The sequence below is a fragment of the Ornithodoros turicata genome, chromosome 3, assembly GCF_037126465.1.
Source record: "Ornithodoros turicata isolate Travis chromosome 3, ASM3712646v1, whole genome shotgun sequence".
Lineage (NCBI taxonomy): Eukaryota > Metazoa > Arthropoda > Arachnida > Ixodida > Argasidae > Ornithodoros > Ornithodoros turicata.
Window position 1 is genome coordinate 57,731,382 of NC_088203.1, and position 13,019 is coordinate 57,744,400.

Genomic DNA, 13,019 nt, shown 5'->3' on the forward strand with positions numbered 1-13,019 from the left:
TACCGGACTTTCTTTTTTTGTTATCCATTACAGATTTCTTACAAACTGGCTACGAGAGCAGCATAGATGTCGCTTTTGCAGTTGAGTTATATGGCCAGGCGGACAACCTCTCCGAGAAAGTACGTAGCTAAAAGATGACTAATTACCTAAAATACATTCCTTGTCCTTTTAATCAGGGAACTTGTGGGAAAATGAGACAGTAGAATCGGATACAAAAATTTTTGAGAGTCATTTCTCTTTTACAAATCGTGAAACGCGCACATGCGTTGAAATATCCAATTCGAAATTGTGATATGCAAATTAGCCCAAACCGAAACTGCGGCGAACAGGGGCGCAGGGAGCACGACGTTCATTTCACGTCAGAAGGCGACGTGCTTTGCAGCGATTCAGATGATTGGATAGGTGGTGATACGCTAAACAGATTAACCGCTTGTAGCCAGATAAGCCTCCGTCGGCGAAGGTAATGCAGTTCTGAGCAGAGTCCATCCGTTAAGCTAGCCCCATTTTATAGGCGTCTTCTTAAAGAGCCCCGTCTTAGAGAATAACATTTCAGGGAAAATGACGAAGCGTTAGGTTTCAGCGGGAGTCGGCTGAGGGAATTACGGTTTCAGCGAAGTGACCTAAACTTCGAGATGGCTTCAGTTTCGTTTTTCTTTCTTTGCTATGTTGACATACGCGATAAGTACGTACGCACGTTATTAGGATTCTCAAAAGTCATATGCTGACCCTATGAGACTCGGTTTATACAACGGCCCGTCCCTACTATGTACCCTTTTCCACTGGAGAGGGGGACTGACAGTAGCCTGGTAAGAGACATGTCTTTGCCTATGCCTGACACCCCAATCCTCTAAGCGGGACCCTCCCCTCACTAACACCGGCGTCTTAGCCGACTTGCCTCTGACACTGAAAACATCCTTAATACCGTGTTTTTCACCCGTTTACTTTAACTGGTGAGAAACTGCATGGACATAAGGAATAGTAACAATAGACTGAACAGTTTCAGGGGCGACCTCACCGTCCCGAACCACCCTTTTTTCAACAATTTTCTGAATAGGCCCTCAGGAAGTCCGGAGGATACTCGGCCCTCAGGACCCTGGCAGAAAGCAGAGACCACGTTATGCACGGATGACTTGTCCATAGCACCGCTCAAAACTAACCCGGCCTTAAGTTTTTCAATCTGACGAGGCGTGTGTCCCCCATCTGTCCCTTACATATCTCACAACCTGTGTTCTAGGTATCGGTTTTTATGATGCTGGAGCATTTGCTTGCAGGCAGACACAGGGTGATCCCTTTGCGATATAGACGCGCTGCTTTTTTCAGCCTGTGCCTTGCGTATTTATGCTTCTATATGAGGGGTCTGCACTACGAGCCCAAAATAACGTTTTCGACTGGAAGTGTTAATTAGAACAGAGCGCCGCACAAGAGAAACTCAAAAAACAAGTCCGTAAATTCTGGAATTTTTTCTCGCACTGAGAGGTTTGATACCAAAAACAAGACTGGTATCGTAATGTGTGTCTATATTTGCTGAGTTAACGGAGCTGACTGGTGAAAACTAATAAAGGCTTTCATCCAGAGGCTTAATTTCGTACTCGTGTTGTAGGCCTCAGATAGGAATACAAAAAGCATTATTTGCGCACGACCAAAAAATAACGCGTCTGTTTTAAAAAATCATAGTCGATTAAAATCAAACACACTGTAAGGAACTATTTCAAAGGGAAGGGTTTGTCCTGGTGACAAGCAACTTTTTCTATCCTCGTGATCGCTCCCCTGAGTTATAATGGCTGTGCCTGAGTCATTGCTGTGCTGCGTGGAAGTGACGAGTCAGAGGTTGGCCACGAGGAAAAGGGAAGATGCGCTACGTCGTCTATTCGGTAGGCGAAACGAAATGACTACGAGAGAGTATCTGCGCGCTCTTGATTTGAAATAAATGCTCTCGAACGAAACTTGTCGCAAAATCTTTGCAATCTAACATAAAGAAAGACAAACCGAGTCTTCCCTTCGCTGAAACGTAACTCGCTGAAGTGTAACCTCTTCTCGAAAACGTTGTTCTCTAAAACCAGGGTCGCTAAATTGTAGAGGAACTGCTTCTGAGGCGAGATATACTTTGGTTTCGGGTCATTTGTACAGCGAAATTCAGCGATGGATATTTCACGGCACGCGCCCGTTTCTATATTTTTGACTTTCAACGGGGATTGTCTCCCGTTCTGCTATCTCGCGTTTCCCGCGAATCAATCGTGAATTTATGTAATTATTCGTAGGTAGGTAGGTAGGTAGGTAGGTAGGCAGTAATTATTCTTAGATATACTTCGAGAGCCAAAGTCCAAAGTTGCGGTAATTGCTGTAACATTACTAGTTTAGGCTGCAAAGAGGACGACGGGCAAAGAAGGTGACACACAACAGAAGCAGCTTACTCTCAACTGACGAATTTAATGCATTCTGCAGTCTGCATTCCTGATGTACTAAAATATCGCACAACATCAAGAAAATAGTCTAAAGACACGGTGTCTCAGTGGTCTTGTCCGCTCCCGTCAAGCTACGACAGCTATGCTCCAGAATCAATAACCCCAGGTCTCGCCGGGCTTGTGAAGTTCAGCATAAGAGGCCTTTCGTTAAATGTGAAACGTCTTTAGTTTATATAATCCATCTGAGCCGTGACAAGTACTATATTCGGCAGACTGTAACGTGTCTCAATGTTAGATTATTTGAACATGCGGCTGCGATGAAAAACATGACCAGCGGTCATCTTGCAGTACATGATGGGGATTGCGGGTGTACACCGTTACTTGACCGCACGTGCACGCTTGCCAAGCATCCCAGTCAGACAGTGAGGGGGATACACGAGGCCGTCACCATTTTTCAGCAGGGCCCTGTTTGCGTCAGCTCCCCGTCAATTGCTTTGTCTTCTGCGGCATTTAATTATCTTACTGAAAGTTGCACAGATCGTTGATATCGCCGTGAGTGTGCTAAATCTGCCGTCACCGCTGACGTCAACATATCTTGTAGGTCAGGTTGTTTTTGTTTCCTTGCATTAAATTCGTCAGTTGAAAGTAAGCTGTTTCTGTTGTGTGTGTCGCCTTCTTTGTCCGTCGTCCCATGGGCAGCCTAAACTAGTAACTCTTCGAGGGGACGTTCAAGTGGCAGTGTAAGTGAATTGCAAAAACAACCATACTTCCTGTTCTCAATAGTTTTTGATAAAAATACTGTAAAAGAAAAAAAAAGCCTGAATATCTATGTATGCGTTATATTAGTGGCACCGCACGGCTCTGCTAGACCGGACGGCCACAAAAGTCGCGTCGGATTTTAAACACATCCATCATTGGATTCCTCGCCACTTAAATCTACTAACAGCGGACAAAAGATAATCTAAAGCAAAGACGTATAGGAAAGGAACATGACGAGAACTATTACAGTGCGAGGAGATAGTGGAGCTGTGTAAAGCCTTGTAAACTTACCGCTGCTGTCATCGGAAGAGTTGCCGTACATTCGAATGTTACACCGTTTTTATAGGGCCCGTTCTAGGATAACCCTTATCACGGTGTCCGGGTTCATCATTTCCAGGTACCATACGTCGCCTCTCCACAGTCTGGCTGTAGTGCCATTAGTATAATGATACCGGTACCAGATAACATTATTCTGCGTAAAGAGTGTGAAAGAAAACAATCGTGAAGGATATCCCGAGTAGCTGTGGATAGCGAGTTTTAGGAATAGATAGAAGTTTCACCATAACGTTTCTGAAAACATGATAAGCCAATAGCGTGATTCCTTTGAAGTGTCCTTGGTGTTCAATTCCTTTGGTGTCACATGCCTAATATATGATTGACTGACAGCGATACGGAGTCGAAATCGGAGGGCGCTTACGATTTCCTAAAACTTCCTGCCAGGCAGCACAATGTACGGAAAGTCGAGTGTAATGGGGGAGGACGGTATGTGTCTTATCAATGCTCTTTAGTTTCACGGTTCTATTCAAGGCCTTCCTCGTACCTGTCCACCCCTATTGCTCTCGACTTTCAGTACATTGTGCTGCCTGGGCTATTACAGTCATCAGGTGCATTGAGACTTCAATGTGGCTGCGCCTTTTGTAAATTGTAAGTAAGCAATAACATTGATAACATTGTTCAGTGGAGTGTTTGCAACAATGGGTCTACGTGCTCAATCACCGTACCGTGCTAGAATATTGTCGCTTATCTGGGTTAGTTAAACGCCACAGCTAACGGAACGACGTTGCCAGGTGGCCACAAAATTAACATAATCCAAATTGTAAACTTAAGTGCGTCATAAAATGTTTTGTTTTCGCGGTTATGTTCTTTTGTTTCGCGGTTCCGTTTTGTTCTCGCTCTTGCTGATAAAGTAACCACAATTCAAAAGGAAGTCGCTAATGTGCGTCAGTTAACGCCTGAGTTTTCATCTGTGAAATCGACCGTCGGCACGCTTTCTGCAACAGTATATACTTTGTCTTCTTGTCTTAGCGACCTTGAAAACCGCTCGCGTCGGAACAATTTAGTGTTTTATGGCTTTACCGACTCACCAGTAGGAAAATGGTCTGAATCAGAGAATCGTGTCGTTACGGCATGTTCTACCCACTTGAATATCAGTATTGCTCCATCCGATATTGAGCGCTGACATCGTATTCGACAGTTCGATAATAACAGAGAAAGGCCGATATTTGTTAAATTCACGTCAAACCAAGATGAAGGATCAAATCCTCTCGCGGAGCTCGGACCTGAGCGCCACCAAAATTGGTGTCGCTCAGGACTGCTCCTCGGCTATACGTCTTGAAAGAAAGAGATTGGTTGAGCACGGCCGCTTGCTTGGTATCCCATTGAAACTTCGTTTCGACAGAGCCATGGCTGGCACTAAAACCTTTGTCTACGATCCTTCCTCGGATTCGATCCGTGAAATACCGGCATAGCTAGCCCATACGTCGGACAGATCATTTAACTCTTCACAAGAATCTTCTACACCTCAATGTTCAGTTTCTATTCGATACGTCAATATTAGAAGTGAATTACCAACGAGAGATGAGCTCTGCAGATTTGTCATGGACTGTTCCAGTAACATCATTGTTCTTAGTGAAACTTGGCTATCTCCCGATGTTTGTGACTGTGAAATTTTACCATTATATCAAGATTTTCTGTTCTATCGGTATGATCGCTCCGGTCGCCGAGGTGGCGGCGTTCTTATTGACATAAACAATACACTGCCATCATCACTTGTACATTCTGGTAATCCAATCCTCTAACTGAGTTGTAACACTGTCAAAATAGGGTTTTCAGATGTGCTAATGTTTATCGCCCTCCGGATTTCACTGACTTTGTTGGCCCATTCTCGGATAGTGGAAGGTCACTAAGTTCACGCTTCCCCAACGCTAAAATCATAATCATCGGGGATTTTAATTACCCTGGCATCGATTGGTCTCCAACTTATGCTCGATCAGCCGAGGAGAGGTTTTTGTCTGAATTTCGGCCTTACCCGAACTTCAGAACCGACTAGAGTAACTTCTACATCGTCAAGTCTCATTGATCTCATTGTTACGACTGATCCAGATATGTTTTCTTCGATTACCTTTCCGTTATTCTTAAGCGACCACAAGACTATTCATGTTTCGCTCAACATTACCTCTCCTCGCCGGAAAAATAACAAGATCATTAAGCTTTATAATAGGGCCAACTTTGGCAGGATAAATCACCATTTAGAAATGTACGTTTCTACTTTCTTATCCGGGTTTCACGAGCACACTGTTGAGCAGAATTTGATTATTTTTAAAAACATGCTGCTTGAGTTGATTGATGTCAATGTTCCTTCACTTATCATAAAGTCATCTAATAACCAACCTTGGTTTACTGGTGAGCTGAGAGGAATATGTAAGAAAAAAAAAGAGATTGTACAAACATGCCAAAAGGACTGGCACCGCATCTGACTTTGCTCAGTCCCTCTCCAATGCTCAGTCGCTTAAATCTACCCTTCGAGGACGAACACGCTATTTTTATCGTAACACTTAGGTTGACACACTTCATTCTAGCCCTACAAAATGCGGAAGAATTATAAATCCAAAGCCTAGAGAAACTATTCGCTTAAACACTGCCGACGGCTCTGTTGTTCCTGGTGTTCAGTGCTGTAATATTTTTATTCGGTGTCTTCATTAACTAGCTATACAATCAACCTCTGGGGTCGTAGCCTCCCTTTAATGAACCCAATTACCATCTCCCCCAATGCCATCGTTAAGATAATTGATACAATGAAGCTGTCATCGGCATGCGGACCTGATGGTATCAATGCTAAAGTACTAAATAACATGAAATATATATCATCGCATACTTGTCTCTTATCTTCTCACAGACACTTAGGCTCGGTCAAGTTCCAGTCGACCGCCGGCTGTCGAAGATAGCACCAATTCACCAAAAAGGTGACAAAAATAATCCTCTCAATTACCGTCCAACGTCCCTAACAAGTGTCTCATGTAAAATCTTAGTACACATTACCTTCTTAGCTATTTCTCTTCATCTTGTATCGAACTCTTTTTTGCACAAATCTCAACACGGTTCCCGTAAAGCATACCCTTGCGACACGCAACTTGCGTGTTTTATTCATGATGTTCAAAGTAACTTATATAATAACGTACGCACGGACGCCATTTTCTTAGACTTTGCCAAGGCCTTTGACTCTGTTTGTCACGCTCGTCTCATTCATAACATCTCCTCTCTTAATTTATGCCAGCTCGCGTTGAAATTGATTGAAAATTACCTGACCAACCGATCGCAAATGGTGACGGTAAACGACCACACTTCTACACCCCTTCCTGTGTCTTCCGGCGTGTTTCAGGGTTCTGTACTTGGTCCCCTTCTCTTTCTTATCTTTATCAACGACCTCCTGAACTCCATATCCTCATCCATACGTATTTTTGCCGACGACTGCGTCGTATATCGCCCTGTTTTTTTTTTTTTTCTGATTCTGATTGATAATCCTTGTAACATGACCTCGATTGGATTACCTAATGCCTGGTGTTCCACTTGGCTGTTATCACTTAATGATTCGAAGTCTGCACATATTTCCTTCTCACGCGCTAAGTAGTCTTATCATTATTCATACACACTTGATAATCGCTCTATCCTAAAATCTGGATCATACAGGTATCTCGGATTGCATCTTACATGTAATTTAAGCTGAGGTAACCATATTAACTCCCTAATAAGCGATGCCAACCGGAAACTAGGATTCATACGCCACAAACTGAAACACGTTCCTCCGACGATAAAAAAACTAGTTTATACAACGTTGTAGGCCTAAATTGGAATATGCGTGCAGTATATGGGATCTTCACATCGCTAACCTTGCCAACCTTCTTGAAGCGTTACAGAACCGGGCTCCTTGTTTTATTAGTAACGTCCACCATTATCCTTCAAGTGTTACACCTATTAAATAATCCATTGACCTAACTGACCTCGAGACACGCAGGAAATTTATTAGGCTCTGTCTCTCTCATAAATTCATTCATGCCAGTTTATTGAGACCCAATTTTTGTTACCAGCTGTATCCCGGTGACTGGATCACCCCTTAAAAGTTGAACCTTTCTCATGTGACACCACACATTTTTCTTGCTCATTTTTTTTTTCGATGCACCACCGAATAGAACAGTCTTCCATTGCCGCTAGTCACCACTCATGATATAACTGCTTTCAAACGTCAACTTTTGCAATTTCTCCAGATTTAAGTTACTGTTTTATATCCATTATGTCCCACTGTGTATATACATGTTCATATTGCTTTTTATGTGTGTCTAGCTGTAAATATGTACGTGTTTATCTTGTTTGTTGTTTATGCTTGTTCTTTAACTCCATCCCTCATGTAATGCCCCATTCCGGTAATTTGAGACATATAAATAAATAAATAAATAAATAATACTATATATCTCAATTCAATTCAATTCGTTTTGCAATAAGCGAGAGCTACTGAGCAAGATGAAGTTAAAGTGCAACGCAACTGCAAGTGCAATGCAGTGCAGGGCAAATGCTATGGAGCGAGATATCCATCGGATATTTTTCAAATCCATCAAACGCTTTGCAGTACAATCTGGAGCAACAATAAGCAAATATCCCGATCTCCAACACCTTAGACTGAGGATTAATGTCACTGGTATTGGGGATGTTGGCTATTACGGAATAATAGCGCAGATGCAACACAAAATACTGTCCCCAACACGTGATCACGTGGTATTTGTTTTTTCAGGGTGGAAGAAGGATAACACACAAAGCGTACCTTTATTGTTGAGTAAGAAACTCCTATGTCAGGTATTTCGAACACGGACAGACGGGAAGACACCGCAACTGCTAATTCTCAACTAACGGGAATTTATTCTGAAACAGTACAAGTTTTCACATATGACGAACCGAAGCTACCGAACATATCTGTCCGTGTTCGTTATTGGGCTGCTTATGTTTCGTGATATCACGTACAGCTTGAAGAAGAGTTATGCCTGGTTCACACTGTTGCATTTTCATGCGTTACGGATGCGGCGCGACACGGTTGTCATGACCACGAAGCACGACACTCCGAAAAGCACACGCACCGCAAGAGTTGAGCTCGACCGAAGTCCATGCGGTACGGGCTACCTGCGGAGATGCAGCTGACCAATGAGCGAACGCGCTCCGCGCAAGCGCATCACTGCTGTGCTGTCGCGTGCTTTTCCAACATGGCTGCCTCCGGTGAAAGCACGTTGGCAAAACAAGAAGCTCTAATTTCAGAGGTCGAGAAATACCCGTGGCTCTACGACCCACGCCGAGCCGAGTACAGAGATTCATTCAGAGATTCAAAGTTTCGCCGACCACATCACGTTGCCCATTCATGGCTGCCTGTGGAATGGAGACGTGGTGGAGTGGAGACGTGATTGGTCAACCACAAGCGTTTGACGTATCAAGAACGCATATGTCTGAACAGCGTGTCGTACGACAGCCACCTCCGCACTGGATCCGCACCGTAACCGCAACGGAGAGAAGTTGTAGTGTGAACCACGCATTAACTTAAACTCGCCTCCGACGTGCGGAGCAGTGAGAGAGACATCCTTGCGGTGCTTAGAAGAAATAACGAAAAATATATTGTTTCGACTATTCTATTCGTGCTAGAGGGGTGTCCGTGAATGACGAGCCATCCGTGGCCACCTAGCCCCGACTTGGGAAAGTAGTGAGAGTAGATCCAAGAGCGCGTCCGCAGTGCGCACGTTACTTGCACGTTAAGTGCATGTTACTCTTGTTTTTGGGCAGAATGCCGAAAACAAAGAATGTATCGAAATCGAAAAGAATTCTGTTGCACTCCTAGCTGTGTCTCAGCCCTGTGAAAATACCCCGAAAGTTCCTTTAAACACTTTCCTAATGAAAAAGCACGAAACGGAAGTCCCGCGTGGTGGCCCATCACACGAGTTTCCTGAACAACTCATGTCATTATGAATCCATTTTCTTTATAACAATTTGTGCTTTCGTGTAGCGAGACAACCATGACCGTTCAGCGACACTGCAGTGGTCGGTCTGGGGGTTAATTTTACCAACATGAAGGTTCCTTCACGTGTACTCAAATTTCGGCACACGGCGCAGCGGATTTAACGTCCCCTGCGGAAGCAGTGTGTAGAAGGCAACATGCTCGAACAGAAGAATGCTAGAAATGCTAGAAATGAAAAAAAAAAGAATGCTAGAAAGACATTTATTGCTCCGCAACATCCTCCCATAACACCTCGGTACAAAGCGCCAGCGCCCTCACAACAACAACGCAACGTGTTGATAACACGGTAGCTATCAGACACTTATAACGGTGACGGGGCTACAAGTCTATCTTTGCCGCAGACTGAAGTCAAACATTATAAGTTAGTACTGCACTAAGGAGTGTTACAAGAAGCTGGTCATTTGTCTACAGCCAGTGATACAGAACAAGGAACCGACTTTCTCTGTCGTCCTGATACATATGCATTTTCCTATATCAGACAAAGTAAATAATATCACAGTACTAACGCAGCACAGACAAGCATCCACGATGTTCTGTGAAGCTCATAAACAGAGAACGATGCCGTCTTATACAGATCCCGCGAAATGCTTACGGAACACCAGAGCGACTTGCGTCTTCGTCGGAGAAACACCCTTGCAGTAAACGCAAGCAGATATACTTTGAGACAGGTGATTGGGTATTCGATGCACCTCTCAATAAGTCTGTCCACTCCCGTTCGCTGCTAGGGTGTTGCTCCGATCAAGAAACACGTCTCTGTGGTGTTCCAAAAACTGCTCTCGGGATCTGTTGATGATGATTGGGTTTTTTCTGGCGCACGGGCGACGAAGGCCATAATGCTCCAATACAATGGTAAGGAAAATAGTAGTTAAACGTATACAGATTCAGTTAAGGTCGGGATCTGTTCCATACACGTATCAACAAATGGCTCACAAAGATCAAAATATCAAACTGTGTTGTATGTGACCAACAATAGCAATGTAGTAAAAGAGCACTAGGACGTGTGTCAAAGTATCTTGTTTGCAGCGCTCAGATGTATATTCCTGCGACTGCATATGATATGGTAAAAATTGCACATCATATTACGGTAAGGCAAGGTATCCGCATCTGAAATTTGTAAGCGTGTGTGACTATACGAAGCTAGTTCAGTAGTGTGGCTTTACTTGGATGCAGCAAGTACGGTTTGGGACAAATGTTTACGAAACACAGGGGTGTCACATTTCCTCATTGGAATGACACCCTGGCAGAAAGCATCAGCAGGCGGACATACCGAGAAAGAGAAGAATAGCCAGTCACCTGTTTCTTATTCGATCTCTTCCTCATGGCTATAGCAGGAGGCTGGTGGTGGTGGTGATGGTGAAAGGGCTTGCCGTTGTCGGCCTCACGTATGTGGGCAACGTTACGACTGACGCCCTGGGGAAATGTGCGTCCTGGGCCGACTTCTAGGGGAACTGTGCCGAGGCTGCTGGGTCATTCCACAAGAAGCGATCCAATCGCGTGGCTCGACCATCACGAATTTTGACACTATTTTTTTCTCAGACTGGAATCATGGAGATAGAGATACGCAAAGAATATTTTTGCGGATTCGGTACGGTTGAAGCGCAAGGCGGCGCTGAAAGTCAAATCCTGCCCTAAAAGTGGGGTGCATATGAGTACGTCTACAGGAAAAACGGCAGAAGATGTTAGGGTCCGGTCACCGTCAGCGAGTACAGGAAACATATTTCTTTCATCTTTTGATGAAAAACATCCAAGACGTAAGCGTGTTTCGTATCGAGCTGGGGCCTAAAAGTATACAGTTTTACCAGAACTTAACCATTTTTTTCTGTCTTTCTTTCTTTCTTTCTTTCTTTTTTTTTTTTTTTTTTTGCTGCTCACCAGGTCGAGGTAGCAAGATGAATCTCGGTGAGCTGGTAGTGCGGGGGGAATGGCAAACACGTGAACAAAAATTCATTTTGCTAAGTGCAAGGAAAGGCTGTGAAATATTTATGTGAATTATTTAGTGAAATGTGGCAATTTTACCAAAATTCGCAATATTGGACCGGAAGAAACGTAATATGGGCATCGTGATTCGGACTTAACGGCACAATTAAGTGCTATCTGCCTACATCAAGTCTGGGAAAAACTAAAAGGCGTATATTTGTTTTATTTTAGTAACCATTTTTTTAAGTGAGCTTGTGGGACAGGACTACGTGTTTGCGCACCAGGCTCACTTTCCGACATTACTGCTCCGTATGTCGCCGAAATTGCCGTTCAGATGCTTGTCTCACATTTGGAGCCTCTTGGTTTCAGGTCGTTCTTGTTGAAAGACGCGTTTGGTGGTGGGCAGAAAAAATATAGATGTTGTAAATATATAAACACCATAATCCAGCTGTCGTCGAAAGCTAGCAGTCTTACGCTCTCTGTGTCGGCAATTATATTGCTGGTTATTATTGTAAGAAGATTATCCTGCAATACACTGAAGTTTGAGGTGTAACGTACTGTTGCAGAGGAAGCATCTTGCTTCCGATTGGATCTTAGCCCTGAGAAAGGGCGCCACGGGCAATGAACTGCAACAACAAAACACAGAACGCAGCACGCAGGTTGCACTGCCTCACTCACAAACGAACTCATGTCGATCCCTGATTACGTATAGCAGAAAGATATACGCTCAGAGCGTGTTGCCATACCAAACCACGTTCTTACTGGCGCTCCTTCTGGGAGGAGCATTTCTTCAGGCGTGACCATGGATGTGGCATGAACTTCAGTGCAGGCTGTCAATAACCCAGTCTGCTTCTTTGGCCCGAAGGGGTGCAACACCTACGCACGTACACCTTCTCTAAGAAAGTTCAGCGATCTTAGTGAACATGACCAGTATTTGATATCTGCACGTGCAAAGCGCGCGCCTTCTTCAATCAGTGCTGTGTGCGGAGGTCATTACGCGCTGTACATCCGAAAGTACGCCAGAAGGTGACATCAAAGTGCTGTGTCAACCCGTTCGGTAAACACAAGAAGAACGTGCGTGGGCAAACATAATACCTTCAACATTGGCTAAGCGCACAGTGTCGCTTCAACTGGTCCCTGGAGACAAGCTGTGTCCAAATTGTTACATGGAATGCAACAAGTATGAAGAGGACACCACATCAGGTGAAACTGAACCGGCGTTGAGCCCTGGAACACCATCGGGAAGCCTACAGCAACTCCGTTCACTGGACGAATCAACGGGAATCCTTGATGAAACTCCTGTAACACGAAAAAGGGCCATAGCACAACGACAGAGATACGCAGAAGCGAAATTGCGTAAAATAGAGCCCAGGGCAAGAAAAGCTCTAGAGACGTCTCTAGACATCGGCATAGCAACGCCGTCGACATCAGAAGAGCCGTGCCCCATCCTCGTCGCTGATTATAAGACCTTGGTGCGAGAGTTGAAGGAGAAATTGTCAACAGGAGGGAGCGCACCACGAAGAGCGATGATATTAACGCTGGCACCAGCGTCGTAGCCCAGACAGCCAACCACGAATTACTTTGGAACGTCTGACCGCTTGGTCCGTAAAGCCAGG